The 20,000-nt window shown below is 39.6% G+C and overlaps 1 protein-coding gene across 1 annotated transcript in view; it reads right to left on the bottom strand.

Moving 5' to 3' along the window:
• LOC117477154 (chloride channel protein 2-like) overlaps positions 1 to 4,909 on the bottom strand; it is a gene marked incomplete at its 3' end in the record, with an annotated part of 111,474 nt that extends 106,565 nt beyond the window's left edge. The window contains 1 exon segment of the mRNA XM_034123781.1: positions 4,678 to 4,909.
• Positions 4,910 to 20,000: the final 15,091 nt, after the last annotated feature.

Below are 20,000 nucleotides of genomic sequence, written 5' to 3'. Positions count from 1 at the left end.
GCAAGTAATATAATAAAGCTATAACGGTTGCTGGTTGTCTGGCTCTTGAAGTGACTGGTTTCGAGGCCAAAAAATGATTCCAAATTGCTGCCACTCTTTTAAAAAACACATTTTCAAAGCGCATTTAATTTAGATAATCGTGGAGCAATGAGGAGAATGTTTTCTTTTTAAAGCATTTGTGTTTATAGGTAAGCAAATAAATGTCGTTTTGCACAAATCCTCAAAAATAGTGTACATTAGATCCAACACCTACAAGCACAAATCTGAGGAATCAACAAACTGATGCATCAGTGACGTTCACAGTTAAAGGTGGGGTAGGTAATTTTGGAGAAACCAGCTCGAGATCGCTAAAATTTGAAAATACACAGCCGGAAAAAATCTGCCACTTCCTTACAGAGCCCCTCCTCCAACACACACGAACGTGCACATGACCAATGAGGGCACGAGATAAGTTTGTGCACAGATGGAAGGCTGACAGGCAGGTAGGCCATCCAGTTATTTTAGCCGGGCCGGCTCAGATGATTGGTCGTGCTTTTTACAGTACTACGGCTTCCACAGATGATATTTTTTTATGGATTTTTTGTCAAAGCACTTCAGATATTCATTGCTATCGGGATGTTAAGAGCATTCCATGGAATATAACAAAAAGTGTATCTCGAGCCGGTTTCTCAAACTTACCTACCCCACCTTTAAGATTCCACCGTAAAAAATTGTATTTTGAGTGATATTTACGGTGTGGTTTTTGGCGGGAAATAGACACGGTCTGCGCCATTTTCTTTGTTTACATGTCAACACTTTCTGACTTTTCTTTTGTAAAGATGTGCAACGCGGATGTAAAGGAAATGTTGTGTTTGTTCTCAGGTATGTTTGTGTTTGTGTGATTACTTAAAAATAAGATTTTCTTGGTCATTTCATAATTTCTCAAATTGTATAAATAAGCTAGTATGTATAAATAATACTAGAGACACTGAAGTGAGCACTGCTGAGGCTCAGATGCTTCACTGTCGTTTCCTGATCGATAACGAGTCGCTTACGGTTGTGACCCGTTACACTGTTATACAAGCACAAATCTGACTCTCAGTTTAGCAGGACTCAACAAATCAGTGATGTTAACAGACAATATGTTCAGGGTGCTTTTCTGCAAAGCATTTGTGTTTATAGGTGGGCAAATAAAGGTAATTTTGCACAAATCATCAAACAGTTTACATTAGATCGAACTCCAACAAGCACAAATCTAGTAGGAATCAACTTAAAATCAACCGATGCATCAGTGATGTTAACAGACAATATGTTCAGGGTGCTTTTCCTTTGCTAGCGCTCCTCACTTCTTGCCATGCCAACCTCTCTGCAAAGCATTTGAGGATTTGTATGTATTTGCCTACCTATAAACACAAACAGTTTACAACAGATCGAACTCCTACAAGCACAAATCTAGTAGGAATCAACTTAGATCGCCACCCTGATGCATCAGTGATGTTAACAGACAATATGTTTAGGGTGCTTCTCCTCTGCTAGCGCTCCTCACTTCTTGCCATGCCAACCTCTCTGCAGCCGTCCTTTGAGAGACTCTCACAGCCAAACTACAGTGGCCTCTTTGAGCATCCACTGCCCACAACAAACCCACACAGCACCATGACTGCCAAGCGCACACAAAGACACCATGTTACTACAACCCACGGCCAGGAGACGGGGGGGGGGGCATACAGAGAACTGTTAAAAAGAGGTTATTCTCACACTGTGGCTATTTATATTTGACTCCATTTAGTTCATGTAACAGTCGTCCGAGTACAGCAGAGGAGGTGTGCATGCATGGGAGCGTTGACTTTAATTGAATGTATTATGTCGAGAGATTTCGCATAACTGTATTAGTTGAAAGCAATGGTTAAAGCTAATATTTTTAAACGTATCATTAGTGCTTTCAATAGTCAAGTTGCCAGCTTAGTGAACCTGGAAATGTTGAGGACCCCAAAGTTTTATGTTTGAAATGTATAATACGGGTCCCCATCACATAGAAACTACAGGATGCTAACTTGCATATGTTGCGCCATTAGCACAAGTTGCATTAAATACAATGAAATGTATCATAGCCTATGTAAAGAGTAGTTTAAAAATGACTTTTGGAGTGGTTTTAGGGGTTATCAAGGATGCCGAGTCAACTATTATCCACATAAGCTACAATGCTAATTAACGCAAATTGCCCAATATATGCAAGTTAGCATTCTGCACTTTCTATGTGCTGGGGACGCATACTATACATTTCTATCATAAAACGTTGGGGTACACATTCAACAATTCCCGGTTCAAAATAAGACCCTAGATGAGCTAGATAACCTAATACAGTTATGTGAAATCTGTTGACAAAATACATTTAAATAAAGTCATCATTTCAGTTTTTTCCGTGTGGATTCTTTATTTCTTTGCAGAGAGCATGCTTGCATGTTCCTTTCTGCGGAGCACGAGATCCCGGCAGGGTGACAGCGCTGAATCAGCGGGTCGCACGTTGTGTAATCTCTCACACTAACACACACTCACACACACAGATTAACAGCATGCAGGGAGGCGGGGTGGGGGGGGGGATTGTTCTCTACAAAGAAACTGTTTTCAGTAGAAGGAAACAGAGGCCCAGGGAAGTGTTACAGTTCTTCTTAAATGTAAAGCCTCGCTGACACTGAATGGGTCGGGTTGGGCGTTAAAACTCCTCGCAGATTCATTACGCTGGACAGGAAGAGTTCAACTAGACAATTACACAAAGTACTTGGATTCTCAGTACCCTTATTCATCATGAGGGGCACGCTGCAAGTACTCTTAATGGGATCTAGGAACCTCAGGGGGTCCTTTGGGAGAAGTTGTGTCATTTCTACAAACTATACTTGTTAGAGAATGTATAAGAATGACATGATGTGTTTCTCCCGCACCCTTGTTATCTCCAAAGTTACATTAGTCATTGTTAAATATTAATTTAGAACAGGACTATTTGTTAAGTGGGTGTTCATGGCCTTGCATATGCGGAGGGACTGTGACATGCAAATGTTTGAGAGCCCCCTGCTGTATAAATCAGGTTATCTAACCATTCACTCCACTACAAACGGTTGTGCAGACCATCCATAAATCCCAACAACTACCTATAAAAGCTGCAGCGATAAGTCAATCAAACAAAACAAGGTTATATTTTGAAAAAGTATATTTTAAATGCAAAAATGGCAGAAAATGCACTTGTTATGCTCTAAAAATATGAGAATGTTCTATATTTCTGTCTTTTATTTCATATCAACGCCATGTTTTTCAGTTGTGGACTGACAAAAGACATCATCTTAGACTTTTGAGTTGCAAAGATGGACATTTTTCATTATTGTCTAACATTACATAAACCAAATGATAAAAAAGGCATACAGTAAATCATTGTTCCCTGGGGGAAGCTGCATAAGAGGTTATAGCACTGCACGCCTTCTTAACTATCAAATGCATTTCATCTCACAACACAATATGCATTTACACATCAGATTTTCTCAGCACTGAAGCAGCAGAACAACAATGAATTGATCTATTGTTGGATGGGAGCGATGCATCCCACACATCCTGAGTTCCTGACACATACAGTAACCCCAATGACGACTGTTTGTATCAACATGACATCACCCTATTGCATGTTGTTGGTATTTTTATTTATAATTTCAAACAGATTAGTCAAATCATGGTGCTGGATGAAAAAATTATTGAGCAAAATTCCATTCAAAAATATGATAAGGGAGACATATTTTGCCTTTTTACAAATATGCACATCTTGTAAAACGTAACTTCAGGCCTCTTACAAATCAGTAAGACCCTTTTGTGAATTCGGCTAATCCATTAAGCACCAAACCACAGTAATTATCCTAAAATGTCAACTTTTTAAACCCTTCACATTGCTCGCTACCGCCCACCATTGTGTCTTTCGTCTGGGTCAAAAGTGAGTGTGTCAAAGGCGAAATGTCTTAGGAAAGTTAAAAATGTTCTTACTTAAATACACGTTTCATTAAATATATGCATGCCGAATTCCTCAGCACATTATGTAAAATCAGAAACAGGTATTAGGTTATTCTCTACAATGCATTTACGACAATATACACAGCTTTCTTAAAGGATGTGTAATTTTGACGATGGAGTTTGGTCATATGCTACAGGAGACAAGGTTACCTGTCAGGTTAGCGGAATCCAGATGTTTTGATAGTAACTTTTGTAAAGTTATTAGCAGAAATAAAGAGACTTTTAGATAATTTAGAGACGTGTCCTTACTTATGTCACAATAGGGAAATTAAAAACCAGTAAGCCATTAAAAGCTGCTTCCGACAACACAACCTGAGTCACTTTCACGTGAGTCTAAAGGGGGTTGAACTTCCTTAAAAATCTGACAATTTAAAGTTAAACCTTAAAATGTCAGCAGAAACACAAACAACTAACACATTGACAAATCAAAAATATACACTCTTTCATTCGGCATGTTCCTCATACCTGCATGTATTCAAAAACATCCTAATTTCTGTAATCTTAGCCAGAAAACAGATTTCAAAGTGCAGCCAGGCGGCCTTAAATTCACCAATTTGTCAATGGAGTCTGGCTTCCCTCTCCCATGTAAAGTGGGAGTGCACTTAACTTGGGTGAAAAGTGAGCAGAAGTTCACTTTTTTTGCAACAAACTTACCAGGGTTTGCTCATATTGCAGAGCCCGCTGGTCGGCCCCATCCCCGGCCATGGCTGCGTTTGTGCCCGGCGTTCGGTGCACCTTTTTCGGCTTGGACGTGAGAGGAAACCCGGAGCGATGTCTCTGAGTGTGTGCACTGATTAAACCATCGGACTGGCTGTAGTTTCTGCACGGGAGTTCACACCGGGAACTCCACTACAGAATGCGTCCCGGTTACAGTAAGGTCCTTCATTTTATAGCCTCTCAAGTCCCAGTAAGATACTGAGTGTGAGGCGGGACTTTGGACTAGAACAGACCCTCCCATCTGGAGCAAGTGTCAATCAAAACACAAGAAATTAAACCCTTTTTCACTTTGAATAGGAAGTGTTTCTCACAATTTGACAGTGGAGGAAAAAGTACTACTTTACTTTAGTAAAAAAAAATCAAAATAAGTAATACTAATAAACTAATAATCCATAACATTCATCATTCATTCATATATTCTATTTTATTTTATTTACTCTGTTTTATTGTGTTGCACTGTTGGAGGAGCCTGTGACCTTAGATGTAATTGCCACACTGTAGCTATGCACAAATGACCATAAAAGCCTTGAATCTTGAAAAAAACTACAGTTTAAAAATACTACATCACAAGTAGAAGTCCTAAATTCAAAACGTATAGTATTATCAGCAACATCTAAAGAAGAAGAAGGTCTATTCAGTATGGAAAATGGCTAAAGTGAAATATTATAATGGAATAATATCATATATAATGGATATCTGGTGTCAATCAAAACACAAGGAATTACACGCTGTATAACTTTTAATGGGAAGTGTTTCTCACATTTTGACAGTGGAGCGAAAAGGTACTCCTGTACTTTAGTTTTTTTTTAAAGGTGGAAAGTAACTAAGTACATTTACTCAAGCACTGTACTTAAGTACAATTTTGAGGTACTTGTACTTTAATTGAGTATGTCCATGTTATGCTACTTTGTACTTCTAGCTACTCCACTACACATCACTGCATACATGCAATATTTGTGGTTTTATTACGAGAGCTTAGGCATTTATGTAAAAGGTGAACTAAAGGCAAACAGAAATAGCTGTTAATAAATGAGAGTCCTTGTTGGATTGATCCTCACCACGCCTCTGTCGATGGTTAACTGCAGCCTTTTTATTAGAGCAAATAATTGAACAGTTAATGAATTATTTTTTGCTGGTTGAATAGGAACAAGCCTACGGTTGTGGCAATGAATACTTCCCATTATATCACTCAATATAAGCTAAAAATAATATGAATATCATTTGAAATAAACACTTAACTAATTAAAGCAGGGGTGTCAAACTCAAATACACAGTGGGCCAAAATACAAAAAATGGGTACTAGTCGAGGGCCGGACTGGTTCAATGTTTATTGCAGAACTTATTGAAATGAACTTATTGCACATATTAAACCTGGAACTAACAAAGCTTAAATGATTGCCTATAAAAACAGCATTAAACATTAAATAATCAGTTGCATTCATTTCTTATGGCTCTATCTGCAGATTTTCCAGAGTCATTTCTTATGATTACATTTTTCCACAGGCCAACAACAGCTTCAACAAAACTATTTCCCTCAAAGAACAAACCAAACATGCCCTGTTGTCGTGAGAGAAAAAGCACAGAAGGAAACATCCATGTAAACTCAGTGTGCTGCTCTGTGATGCTAGTTCAGATACTTGGCATCTCATCTTGGGTGCAAGGTCATCAATGTTTGGGGTCAGGCTCTGAGCTGAGGAGACCCTCAGGATGGAGTGAAGGTGTGCGTGCAATATACCGGCAGGCGAGATCTAATAGTAATTAGAAATTATCCTGCGGGCCGAAATTAAATCCACCACGGGCCTGATTTGGCCCCCGTGTCATAGTCGTAAGTTTGTGTCTAATGATATCACTGAATTAATTTGAGGCTAAAATAATATAAATACACATTTTGAGTGGACCAAAGCTATAATAAGACACAACAAAACGTAACCAGTAAGGAAAGCATTCACAGGAAATATTGCTATTCATTTAACACATATAATAAGACATTGAGACATTATCTCATCAATTAATGCTCATTATAACCATCACGATATCGTATCTCTCAGGTTTTATTATCCACTAAAAGCAATGCAAGTTGCTGGTGGAAAAGTTCAGTTACAAAGCACAGGAAGCTGCTAGGTAGATCATGAACCTACAAATATATTTAACATTTAACGCGCATGGTTTGTGTGGCCTCACAGTTTCTGTCCAGACTAGAAATATCATGCATTTAAATGTGAAACCTGAGAGCTACAAAAATACAAAGAGACATGTGAATGAATACTTAAGTTGTCTCCATCAACTATCTTTGTGTGATTATAAGGAGATTGTTTATCGAAGTGAGCAGTAGGGTATTCTGAAACATTGCAGATTAACACTAGCATAACAAGATCACGTCATCATCTCTTAACTAAATGCATATCCTAAGCTTCTTAGCATATTGTTCATGTGTTTTAATCATTACACATATCTACTTCAGCCATGTGTAAAAACATGTATGCGATATTTCCAGAATTGTTCTATATTCGCCGTTATTAGTCAGGCTTTTTATGCACTTGCTAAAATAAAAAATGTACCTTTGGCACATAAATACAGTTATGGTATATTCGTCTTTTTGTAGTTTTACAAATGTTGAGTGTTTTTGGGGGATTTATGAACGATGCTAAATCAATTTCGGATATTTTCAGGATCCAAAACCGTCATTTAAAGCATAAAGTGTCCATCGTTAAACTCCTGGAGCGGCAATTTGTATGCATTATGAGCTAATTTTGAAATCTCTGAATTGATTAAATAGATTGAACCGATTATTATTATGTAGAAAATGCTATATATTTCTTTAAAATGTTCTCTTTTTTTTATTTTAAGACTTTTTCCCATTTGTAAACCTCCATGGAAACACCCATATTGCCAAATTAAACAGTGATTAGCCTTAACTTGATACTCAGAAACACGAGTGTTTGATGTTCCTTTGCATCGATGTGAAACAAACACACACACTCGAGCCCACAAAGGTGTTTTCCACTTCATCTGAATACATGTGTGTGTGTGCAGGTTAATCATTATTCATCCTGCTTTGTGTGTTTTCAAGTCAGAGCCTTTTGACCCCCTGTGTTGTGGACTGGATGTCTTCACGGTCAATCAAGGATTCTTCAAACTCACCACTTCCTCACAATGGAAAAATACTGGGGGTGCACGACATGCAGAAACACTGGAGATCAACACATCTCTACACCAGTTATACGGTTCAGTGTCGGGATGGCAGCGGGATAAATAAAAAACGTTGTGTCCGGCCACATCCTCTAAAGCTTTTCTGAGAGGATCCTCGGGCATGAGATAAGATCTGAAACGCCTCCAGGGTATTGTGGGTCTATTTGAAGAAAAGAAAAATAGCAACAGCAAAAAATAAGCAAGACAGAAAAAGGACAAAATTAAAAAATACAGTAAAATAATTCTAATAAATAAGTTAATAAAGAAACATTTTAATCAATTTCTTCCCTTCACTTAAAAAGGAGGACAGCAGAAACCCATCTGTTTCGACTGTACCTTGGCAATTAAGTTATAAATATCTGCACTTTCCTTGTTGTTCGGAGTTTCAATCTTTATGATTGTTGCTCTTATTGTAAAAGTTCAAGTTCAAAAAAGTGTGTTGTTTAAAAGTAGAACGATTTAAAACCAATGTTAAAGGGGACCTATCATGCAAAATGCACTTTTGTACGTCTTTTCTACATGAATATGTGTCCCCGGTGTTCCAGGGAACTCACCAAGTGTCAGAAAACACAACCCTCTCTATTTTCCTCCATACCCAAATCTCTAAAAAAGGGGCTGCAACGGATCTGATAAAAACTGATCCAGATTTGAACACTGTCCTGACGTCAGGACGGTGGCGCTACGGCTATTGGGCCAACTCCACCAATCAGGAGGAGACAGCCACGGCCATTGCCGTTCGAAAGCGCTGGAGACGCTGTAGTACATATGCCAGGCCTGTAGATGGTGCTGTTGCTCACTGAATCAGCCCTTGCTAAAACAGAGCTAACATTTTTCAAATTGAGCGAAATGAGGCATGGCTAAAATGCATGATCTGTTTGGTATTTTGAAAAAGAAAAAGTATAAATATGCCTTATATAGGTATGGTCCTACACTATATTATTCAAATATAGCATGATAGGTCCACTCTAAAAGACACAAGAGGATAAAATACAGTATAACTTCCTTTACATATTTTTGGATTGAAGTCATACAATAAGCCATGTTTCTTTGTCTTCTTTTGTTTACTCTGTATGTCAACACATACTTTTGTATTTATAACAAAGAACATGTACGGATAAAATCATTCAATAGATAAAAAGCTAAAAAAAAGATGGCGTGGATTTCCCTGTTGAGCACATCGATTCATTCAATTCCAAGATATAACAATAATAATACATGTTATTTATATAGTGCTTTTCCTGGTGCTCAAAGTGATTAAGATATGAGAGTGGTGTCGCATTTGGGACATTTTGCATTGAATATAAGTCAGAAAAACTATAGCTAAAACATGATTAATATGCTCTGTTTTTCTAGTTGTTGTTAAAACCTGGCAGTGGAGTTCTGAGTTAGATGTCGTTTCTCAAATTACTTTTTCAGAAGACCCTTTTTTTTAAACCCAGAAAACATTACCCAAGCTGATCACCAGATATCAAAACAAACTTAACTTGCTATTTAAAAAGCAGCGTCCACAACATCGACAAACTCACAACTTCATGCAAAACAGAAAATAAGACACTTGTATCAGCATTTAATTCGTTTTCCCGTCTCCACACAGATATTGATTGTAGATTCACTTTCAACAACCTCCATCAACTTCAAAGACTGGTAGAAAAACACAAAAGCAACCGATTCTCTAAAAGTGATCTGCAGACCAGAGGCGGCACGTTTCCATCCAAATAAAAGCAATTTTAATAGGCGCTTTCACACCGGAGTACTTTTCCCAGGAATAGTTCCGATAGTTTACTGGGATTTTGCGTTCACACCAAAAAGATCTGGGGCCTCATTTATAACGCCTTGCGTAGGATTGACGTGAGAAGGTTGCTTACGTAGTACAAAGCAAAAAAATAGGTACAGACATGTTCCGACATTTTCCGATTCACAAAACATTGCGTACCGGCGAGGGAAGTGCGTACGGCACTCCCTACGCCTGTTTCCCTTTATAAATCACAATCGACTCGTAACGCCCATATTTGCCTATAAATAGTCAAAGAAACGCCCATTCATTCATTCATTCTGACTGACTGCATGAAGAAGATCGCAGGAAATTACGATAGAACAGCTAAAAAAGACATCTCACACCGTGTCAGATTTTGGTTATTGTGGGGAGGTCGAGATAAATCATATTGTTTGGTGGATGCAGTTTGAACCAGAGTAGCAGCATGGAGGTCGGATCGTCACCAAAATAAATAAATAAGTGGTCCGAAAAAAGTTAATGACAAAACAAATACACATAACCTTCCTCAGGCAGTGTGTTTGTCCCGGGGACAGGAGACACCCCCCCCTTGATGAGAAACTGTAAGAAATGATCGGGGAATCCCTCCGGAGTGGAGTCATGACGACTGGATCTGAATTATTTTGTTGTATTTGGTGGTTTGTGTTCCAGCTGTCGATCAGCAACTATATATCCATAATCCACCAGTTAAAGGAAATACAACTAATGTGTTGTGTTATATTAGCTGTACAATTTACCACATATGGTGTTCTTAGTTTCCATACCTCCTGTGTTTTACGAGCGACTTATCAAGTCTTGGCAAACGGCATAAAACACGATTAAACGTGATAGTATATAAAACCATGCTCGTATCTACAACCTATAGAAATGCAAAACGGCGTCAGTTTAGACGTAATTCTGTCCTCCTGCTTACCGCATCATTTATGAGAAAACATTTCATAACATTAACACAACATATTCGAGGTGGTTTTAAATAACATATCCGTATTTATTTATTTCTCCAAGTTATGTGTTTGTGTGCACTGAGGAGTCTCAAACTGGCGTTTGTTTAATCATTTTAAAATTGGCTTTAATCAATGTTTGAAAATGAATTCTTCATATTTGATAAATGAGAGGTAACATTTTATTTATTTCCACATATTTCTCTCCATTCTTCCTTCTGCCAACGGTGTCGCAGTTTCTCGTCTCTCCCGTTTGTGTGCTTAGTGCGTACGCATGGGTTAGAGTTTGCGTGGAGGACCGCACATTTTCCCGTCAAGTTAGTATTTTATAAATCGCAAACATTGCGTAGAAACTGGCGTACGCCATTTTTTGAGCGTATATCCCTTTATAAATGAGGCCCCAGGAACTAGAACTTAGTTCATGCGAACCTTTTCACCCCTTTTTAGTCCCTGCTAGAGAGGTGGTACTTTCGTGGGAGAAAAAGGTTCCAATTTCTGATTGGCTGGGCGAATTGCAAACCACGCCCCGTAAAACTCCGAAAGGTTTTGTGAAGCCGCCATTTTATTTGCTCGCATTAGCATTATTAGCATTAGCATTAGCCCCGCGCACCAACGGAGAGAGACTGACTTATGGCAACACAAAATAAAACATGGGAGGGGTGGAGTGATGAGGAGGTGTCGGCGCTTCTGGCGATTTACCAGGGACTTCGGGTGGCGATTTACTGCCACCCGAAGTCCCGAAGTCCCGGAGCCCCCCGGACTCCGGGACTTCGGGTGGCAGTATACGCCGTGAAGTTGTTTGCGGCCTGCCAGTAAACCCAAAGGAGAAGAAGAATAAGTGACGTCAGCGGCTTCATTTGCGTAATCCTCCCTCAGGGACTTATTCCGGTGTGAACGCGATCTACTAGATAGTTCAGGAATTAAAGATTTCCTGGGAACTATTCCTGGGAAAAGTACTTGGTGTGAAAGCGCCTAATGATGATGTGTGGAAAAGACGCCCTCTTTTAAAATCTTCAGAGTATAGATATGAAGTGGAGATTCCTGCTGAGAGAGGAGAATAAACTGCCTCTAAAGATTTGTATCGTAAACTCCTTGCATTTTGTACACACTACAGGTCAATAGGGTAAAACAATTCATTAATATATATATATACTTCCCCAGTTCATCACTGACATTAAGACAATTATATTGTGTTTTGCAGGTTTTCTGAAATCTTAAGTTTAAATATGAAAACGAGGCATTTTTATTGCTAACTGTTGGTGAATTTAGGCAAAATGTACAGACGAAAATACACAAAGTAGGTCAAATAAACTCCTGAATGTGTTTTTTGGATGTTTTTTCCCCTCATATCTGAAATAAGACTGAGTTAGGGAAGCAAAAAATCACAAAATCTCAAATAATTCATGCACTAAAGGGGGGGGGGAGCCTGTAGTGTCTCACTTGCTTAAAAAACGATTTCCTTTTTGCATTTTAATGTGAAATGAAAGCTTGTTGAGTTTCTTCAGGAAACACAGAATTACTCTGACTTTTATTTCACAATAAATGGTACTTAGGTAAATTGGTAGAGAGAGAAAGAAAAATACTTTTTGTCAATACTGCATGTCATTATGCTCTTGAAAAATGCCTTTGAGACCTTGTTAAAGTGAAGTTGTTAATAACAGACTGAAGTGCAGCCCTATAAGAAACACAAACACATTCCTGTGAACACACACACTCTTCATTTGATGTTTTAAAACTGTCACTTTCTTATTAGAGCTAACGCTATCCATCAGCGGCGCTAACACAAAGCTAACATCTTTTGTTTGAGTGTGTGACAGCTTGTTTGCTCGAAGCCTGCGAGTGTGACAGATCGGGCCACCAGGGTAAACACACACACACACACACACACACACACACACACACACACACACACACACACACACACACACACACACACACACACACACACAGGGCGGCAAATGAAACAGCTCACATCAAAGCTCTGATCATTTCTCTTTCATAAGGTTGTGTGTGTGTCATATTTTCACGTATATGTCTGTGTGTCTCCTACGTGTGTTTTTCCATTAGTACATCTTATTTGAGTTTAGTTTGGCTCGGTTTTTTATCATGTGCAATTCATTTACGCGCATATTCAATATGATTAATAAACAATACTCAGTTAATACTAACTTCAAAGAGCTTCACAACTTTTTTTTGCGCAGTACCAGCAAATATATGATGGATATTTACAGGTTTTTAATTCGTTTTGTGATATCTACGTAGATATTGTTCATATGTTGTTATTTAATCTTTATTTAATTGCATACATTGGACTAAAGACAGCTCTACAAATCACAATGTGCAGCATGTATTGGTGGAGGTGGACCCGGTCCATAAAGTCTTGCAAAGGTCAGACAATAAGAACATTTGTAGTAAATCTCAGCGGTAAAGTAGAAGTGTGTCATTGGGCATCAAACCTCAGTTTCTTTTACTTGAGTGTGTTTTTCGACAAAATAGATTGTAAATAAACTTGCCCTCGAGACTTAACCGTGGTGCTGTAACGATTACAATCTGTAGAAGTCAGCAGTTATAAAACTATCAGATTTAAGTGTTTTTCAACAACAAAAATCTTATCTCTGCAGCCATGTGATGTCCTCCAGTGTACAGGCGTGGTCAAGCCCAAAAAGCATTAGAGTGACTGTCACACACACACACACACACACACACACACACACACACACACACACACACACACACACACACACACACACACACACACACACACACAGGGGTTAAATTGGGATTTGATATGTGGGGGGGCTCTGTGTGTGGGGGGGGGGGTGAAGATCTCATGATTTGACCTTAAGGGCTACTGTATATGAGGCCTTAAAGCAACTGCTCCATTATCTGAATCAAATGCACACATTGATGCCACCAAATGACACAATAAAAATAGAAAGTACTACAAATAAATTGGAATACATTTAGGCCTACATCTTAAATGATTAATGTACACACACAAATGTTTACAAATATCCAACCTTCAAATTGCTATTTTAAATCTAAATTGCTCTGCACACTTGCTAAAGAACATTTGTGTGGATATCTCAGTTCATTTGTAGGGCTGCGAGATGATGGCCAAAAGTATGCTGTACATTTCACTGTAAACGATTGAATCATCACCAAATTCGGTGTTATTATGACCGATCATAACTCAGCTTTATGCACACACACATACATTTAGCAAGGTTTAGGAAAACGGGCTCCGTGTTACAGGACGGGTTGGGTGGTTACGCGCTGCAGACTCTGCACGGAGGAGCAGCGGAGTCCGGGCGGGGTGGGGGCTGCGGGCTACAGCTCCTGATCAGAGAGTCTGCAGCGTGAAACAGAGACATACGTTCACTAAGCCGAAAAACTATATCCGGCCACAGAGATCTGCTATTTTAAAGTAAAGTCAACACATATCGACCCTAAATATAGTCTATATTAAAGGTGGGGTAGGTAAGTTTGAGAAACCGGCTCGAGATACACTTTTTGTTATATTCCATGGAATGCTCTTAACATCCCGATAGCAATGAATATCTGAAGTGCTTTGACAATAAATCCATTAAACAAATTCATCTGTGGAAGCCGTAGTACTGTAAAAAGCACGACCAATCATTTTAGCCGGCCCAGCTAAAATAACTGGATGGCCTACCTGCCTGTCAGCCTTCCATCTGTGCACAGACTTATCTCGTGCCCTCATTGGTCATGTGCGCGTTCGTGTGTGTTGGAGGAGGGGCTCTGTAAGGAAGTGGCAGATTTGTTCCGGCTGTGTATTTTCAAATTCTAACGCACTCAAGCTGGTTTCTCCAAAATTACCTACCCCACCTTTAAGAACGAAAAATGTGTTAACATATAGTTTTTTGTATATGACACATTTGCGAGGGTGATGACATCAGAGCATCGTCCTATGTGCCCCGGACAGCCCCGGCCCAATTTAACCCCTGTGTGTACATCACTTCAGGGGACATTACATTGACTTACATGCATTTCCTGGAGACTTATCTTAACCTTAACCACAACCAGCACATGCCTAACCCTAACCCTAAGCCTAACCCTAAGCCTAACCCTTACCCTAACCCTAAGCCTAACCCTAAACCTAACCCTAACCCCTAGATTCCACCGGGTCCGTCTGCGGCGCGTTACGGATGCGTTACGGCTGCGCCGCGGTGCTCAAGGTGATCGCGGCCACTCTAGTCAATGGGTGCTATTCCACCACACGCGGCGCGTTACGGCTCAGACGCGTCCCAGAAGCGTCCCAGAAGCGGCTCGGCGCAGGGCTTTTCTAAAATTAGGATCGAATCCTATTTTTGTCGCGGCGCAGCCGTAACGTAAGGTCGGGCAGGCAGGAAGTGGAACGTTCAGAGCTATATAGACCTATATATATACACACACACAAACTAATTTTGCAGACCCTATCCCTCCGTAGTCTTTCAAGTAGGAGGAGAAATGCCAGCGTTCTCCTCCGGTTTACAGGCACTGTGTAAATTATATATATAGAATAATTATGATGATGAATGCATTTTTTTTTACCACTAAAATACAGCAACACATCTTTGATTCATGTCGTTTATAACTGGAATATTACAGTTATTATTAACTTTGTCTGTACAAAGTAGCCTGTCCAGGAAATATGCCCAAATCAACAAAAACTGCGAGCCGGCAGGCAAGACTCTCCGCTTCTGAAATGCTTCTGAAACGCGCCTGGTAGGGTATGACGCCGGAGGAGGCCGGACCAAAACCGCGGCGCAGCCGTAACGCGGCGCAGACGGACCCGGTGGAATCTAGGGGTAAGCCTAACCCTTACCCTAACCCTAAGCCTAACCCTAAGCCTAACCCTTACCCTAACCAAGTCTTCACCCTAAAATTAATGATTCCCCTCATGGGGACCTCCATTATGTCCCCATAAGGGAGGCGAGTCCCCACACGTGACTGTGTAAACAGATTTAGGTCCCCACAAGGATAGTAATGCTAGGCCACACACACACACACACACACACACACACACACACACACACACACACACACACACACACACACACACACACACACACACACACTAACACATGACACCCCCCCCAGGGCCTGCGGAAATAAATTACATAAATGAAAGTGTGAAGGATGGATTTAGTGTGTCTGTCTGTGTCCTCCATTGATATTAATTGATTTTGACGCAAAAATATGTCGTTTTTTTTATCGGGGAGGTCTTCAAAACTCACTCTAACCCCCTTTTATTTTTTTATTTTTGGCACTCAATGTCACTTACAGTATGTGCAACACTGTTCATGCTTTCCAGGAGAGACTGTCTGAAAACATGCTTCATAATTCCAAATATTTATCCTTCCTGTTTTCCTCGGGTCAGGTTGGAACCGTTTCTAAATGTGTTAATATCAGAAATACGTGTTATTTTGTATTAATGCTATAGAAACATGTATGGTTACGTTCCTTGCAAAAAAAAGTATTAATGAATATCTTAAATGAATTACAGGTGTTTAATTCAAATGTTTAAAGGTCACCATGTTGTGCAAAACCCACTTCTTCACGTCTTTTATACATAAACATGTGTTATTTATATAACATATATATATATACATTAGTATTTTCATAGACGGATCTTGATCCTATGTTGTGTGTGTGTGTGTGTGTGTGTGTGTGTGTGTGTGTGTGTGTGTGTGTGTGTGTGTGTGTGTGTGTGTGTGTGTGTGTGTGTGTGTGTGTCTGTGTTTCGTTAATTTATTTATTATTGTTTATATGTTTTGATGTATTTATTATTCTTTTAAGATATGCAACTTGCTGAAGTCTTCAATGTAGAGTGTGCAGACCTCACTCAGCCAGTAAAAATAAAATGATACAACAAGAAAATATGAATCTATATTTATCTGATATGTGTTTGTTATTCTGCCTTCAGGCTTCGTCTCACTCAGAAGTGAGTAAAAGCCTTTCTCTAAACACAGCAGGACGTATTTACAGCATTTTCTAGAGATTACACGCCTACACACGCAGAAATACACACATACACACACACACACACACACACACACACACACACACACACTTTCCTTTAACCGTTAATATTATGGTTAGTAATTTTGTGCCTTTTCTGACTTTAAGTGGTCTGAAAGTGGCTCCTAGTTAATTTGTTTATTCCTGGTTTGTGTGTGTGTGTGTGTGTGTGTGTGTGTGTGTGTGTGTGTGTGTGTGTGTGTGTATTTCTGCGTGTGTGTGTGGTGTGTGTGTGTGTGTGTGTGTGTGTGTGTGTGTGTGTGTGTGTGTGTGTGTGTGTGTGTGTGTGTGTCATGGGGTTTGTTTCAGCTTCTCATTTTTCTGTCTATGTATTTTAATATGCGTGTCTGCAGTAAAATCAAACTCTGAGGGCTTCCTCCTCTTCCCCCTCTTCCTCCTCTTCCTCCTCTTCCCCCTCTTCCCCCTCTTCATCCTCTTCCTCCTCTTCCCCCTCTTCCTCCTCTTCCTCCTCTTCCTCCTCTCTGCACCATGTGGAGATAACAGATAAGGAGCTGTCTTTGATTTCACGTGCATCACATTTCACAAAGCTGTTTAAATTAATGTCACACAAATGCACAATGTGCAACGGAGGAGCAAAAGCCATTGGTGTTCTGTGAGTGTTACAACACACTGCAATACCCAGCTCTTTATTAGATATATATAAAGATTATTATATGCCCATTTTGTTTGCTTCACGGTGTTCTGTTCGATTCATTTTCTTTCCAGTTGGTCTACCTGCTCTTCACGTAGCTCTGTCTGCATGTCGTCGTTTAGGGGCTTTCTGGAGATAGGCCCTCCTCAATCCACTCCTCCATAGTGAGACCCCCCGGAGGTCGAGGTTAACCTTACATGTTTCCATCTTTGTTAGTTAGTTAGTTTCGTAACAGACGTAATGTAACAGTTGTAACGGTTGTAGATTTTCTCAGGCGCGGAGGGATACATGACTTGTGAAAAGTAACTACAATTCTACCCGTGATATACGCTCATTATATCACGGCTAAGAACCAATCAGATTGCTTGATTTGACTTATCCGTTTATATATAAAGACACAGGTCCATATTGGTCTTTGTCCCTCAGTATTTCTGAGCAGTATTTATATTCACCTTTCTTGGCTAACATTGATTGGACAAAGGACGGCTGTATAAATAAAACATTTGATCGTGCCATTTATTGGTTGTGTTGTTTTCCACAAAGATACTTTTCATTTAAAAAACACTGAATGCATGCACCAAGCACACATTAACACTTGTCCTTGATATTCTTAGGAAATGAATAATGAAGAATAACTTTCCATCAAACTTTATACAAAGGAGGATATGTTTGATTGGAAAGCCGTCCACTTGTATCCTTACTGATAACCTTGGCAAAAATGATATTTTACTACTTTTTACGTCAATTCTCTAGAAAATCATTTGTGTAAACCATGTGGAGATGCAGATATCACTGACAACAGACACCTTGGAGTACATATAAGAGGACTAAATACTACCTTTTTAATACATTTGAAAATCTTATGTAAGGATAAAAGCATTTTAATTAACTTAAAGTGGACCTATCATGCTATATTTGAATAATATAGTGTAGGGCCATACCTATATAAGGCATATTTATACTTTTTTTTTTTCAAAATACCAAACAGATCATGCATTTTAGCCATGCCTCATTTTGCTCAATTTGAAAAATGTTAGCTCTGTTTTTGCAAGGGCAGATTCAGTGAGAACAGCACCACCTACAGGCCTGGCATATGTACTACAGCGTCTCCAGCGCTTTCGAACGGCAATGGCCGTGGCTGTCTCCTCCTGATTGGTGGAGTTGGCCCAATAGCCGTAGCGCCACCGTCCTGACGTCAGGACAGTGTTCAAATCTGGATCAGTTTTTATCAGATCCGTTGCAGCCCCTTTTTTAGAGATTTGGGTATGGAGGAAAATAGAGAGGGTTGTGTTTTCTGACACTTGGTGAGTTCCCTGGAACACCGGGGACACATATTCATGTAGAAAAGACGTACAAAAGTGCATTTTGCATGATAGGTCCCCTTTAATATCCTACAAATGAACACCTCACTACTTTTGATCAGGTTATTATTATTAACTTGTTTGCATATCAGCCCCGATGGGAGCCTCATGACTCCATCCATACTGCAGAAAATGAATAATTGAGAGCGTGATGAGCAGACGGACCATCTGCAAGCGAGAGACCAACACGGCTCATTCAGATTCACACAATACAGAATATAACACCAGAATCACTGAGATGTTGTTCAACACAAGAAGAAGAATTTATTATAGGATGCATTTCTGTCTCAGTCCCACCTGTCGAGCAGCGACCACACATTTGGTTTCCACAGTTCATAATCTCCTTTTAGGTACAGATACGATGGTTTCTTTTTTCTGTGCTTTCCTCACAACAAGTTTCTTAACGCTGCATTAACTAACTTCCCTTATGGCTCTTAAGAATGAAGTTGATACCCAATGGAATTACGCTTATTTGCAGTAGCACAATGGCTTGACTTATTAAAAGATACTGGTTTTGCAGTTCTTTGTGAAATGGTGTCTTCATGGTTAAATGCACTCAAATGCCCATTCAGATATCCAGTTAGAAAAATAATGATGTTTACCTTCAAGCTTTATGACAAAAACATACTGCAGGCCATTTGTATTCACAGTGCAATGACTTATCAAGACTCACAGCAGTTACTGTCTATCCCAAAGAATGAGCTCTTACAAAGCAGAGATGTGTTTCTGCTCTTTGTGATATTCTGATGTGGAGAGATCTCTCATTGATTATTTGGGCCATAAAGTTTCAGCCCTTTTTAAATGCTGTACAATTGATTTAGCTGTTTGGGTAAAGACTCACACTGTTTTTGTCTTGGGCTCATATGTTTTGACATAATTGGAAACTGTTGAAAATCTGTCTCTCAGTGAGAACTTGTGTTGATAATCTGCTGCAGTCATACTGTGAGAAACTGTGAGTCATACTGAATGTCCTTTAAGTTTACAGACTATTTATAACAGGAACAATCTCATACATGAAGACAGGTGATCTGATGATGTCATTTACAAACTAAAAACAGTAACAAAACACGGAAACTATGGGATCGGTTCATTATTTCTAGACACTGTAACACATACCATGAGGACTGAGTCAGACGCTCTGCCTTTCATACGATGCATGAGTCATGCAACTATATTCTGCAGAAGGAGTTCAACTTGTTATTATATAAAGAGTACCGTGAACACACACGCACGCACGCACGCACGCACACACACACACACACACACACACACACACACACACACACGCACACACACACGCACGCACGCACGCACGCACGCAC

The sequence above is a fragment of the Trematomus bernacchii genome, unplaced genomic scaffold (genome assembly GCF_902827165.1).
Source record: "Trematomus bernacchii unplaced genomic scaffold, fTreBer1.1, whole genome shotgun sequence".
Classification (NCBI taxonomy): Eukaryota; Metazoa; Chordata; class Actinopteri; order Perciformes; family Nototheniidae; genus Trematomus; species Trematomus bernacchii.
Note: the sequence above shows the minus strand (reverse complement) of the source record. Positions and strands in the feature narration are given on the sequence as shown.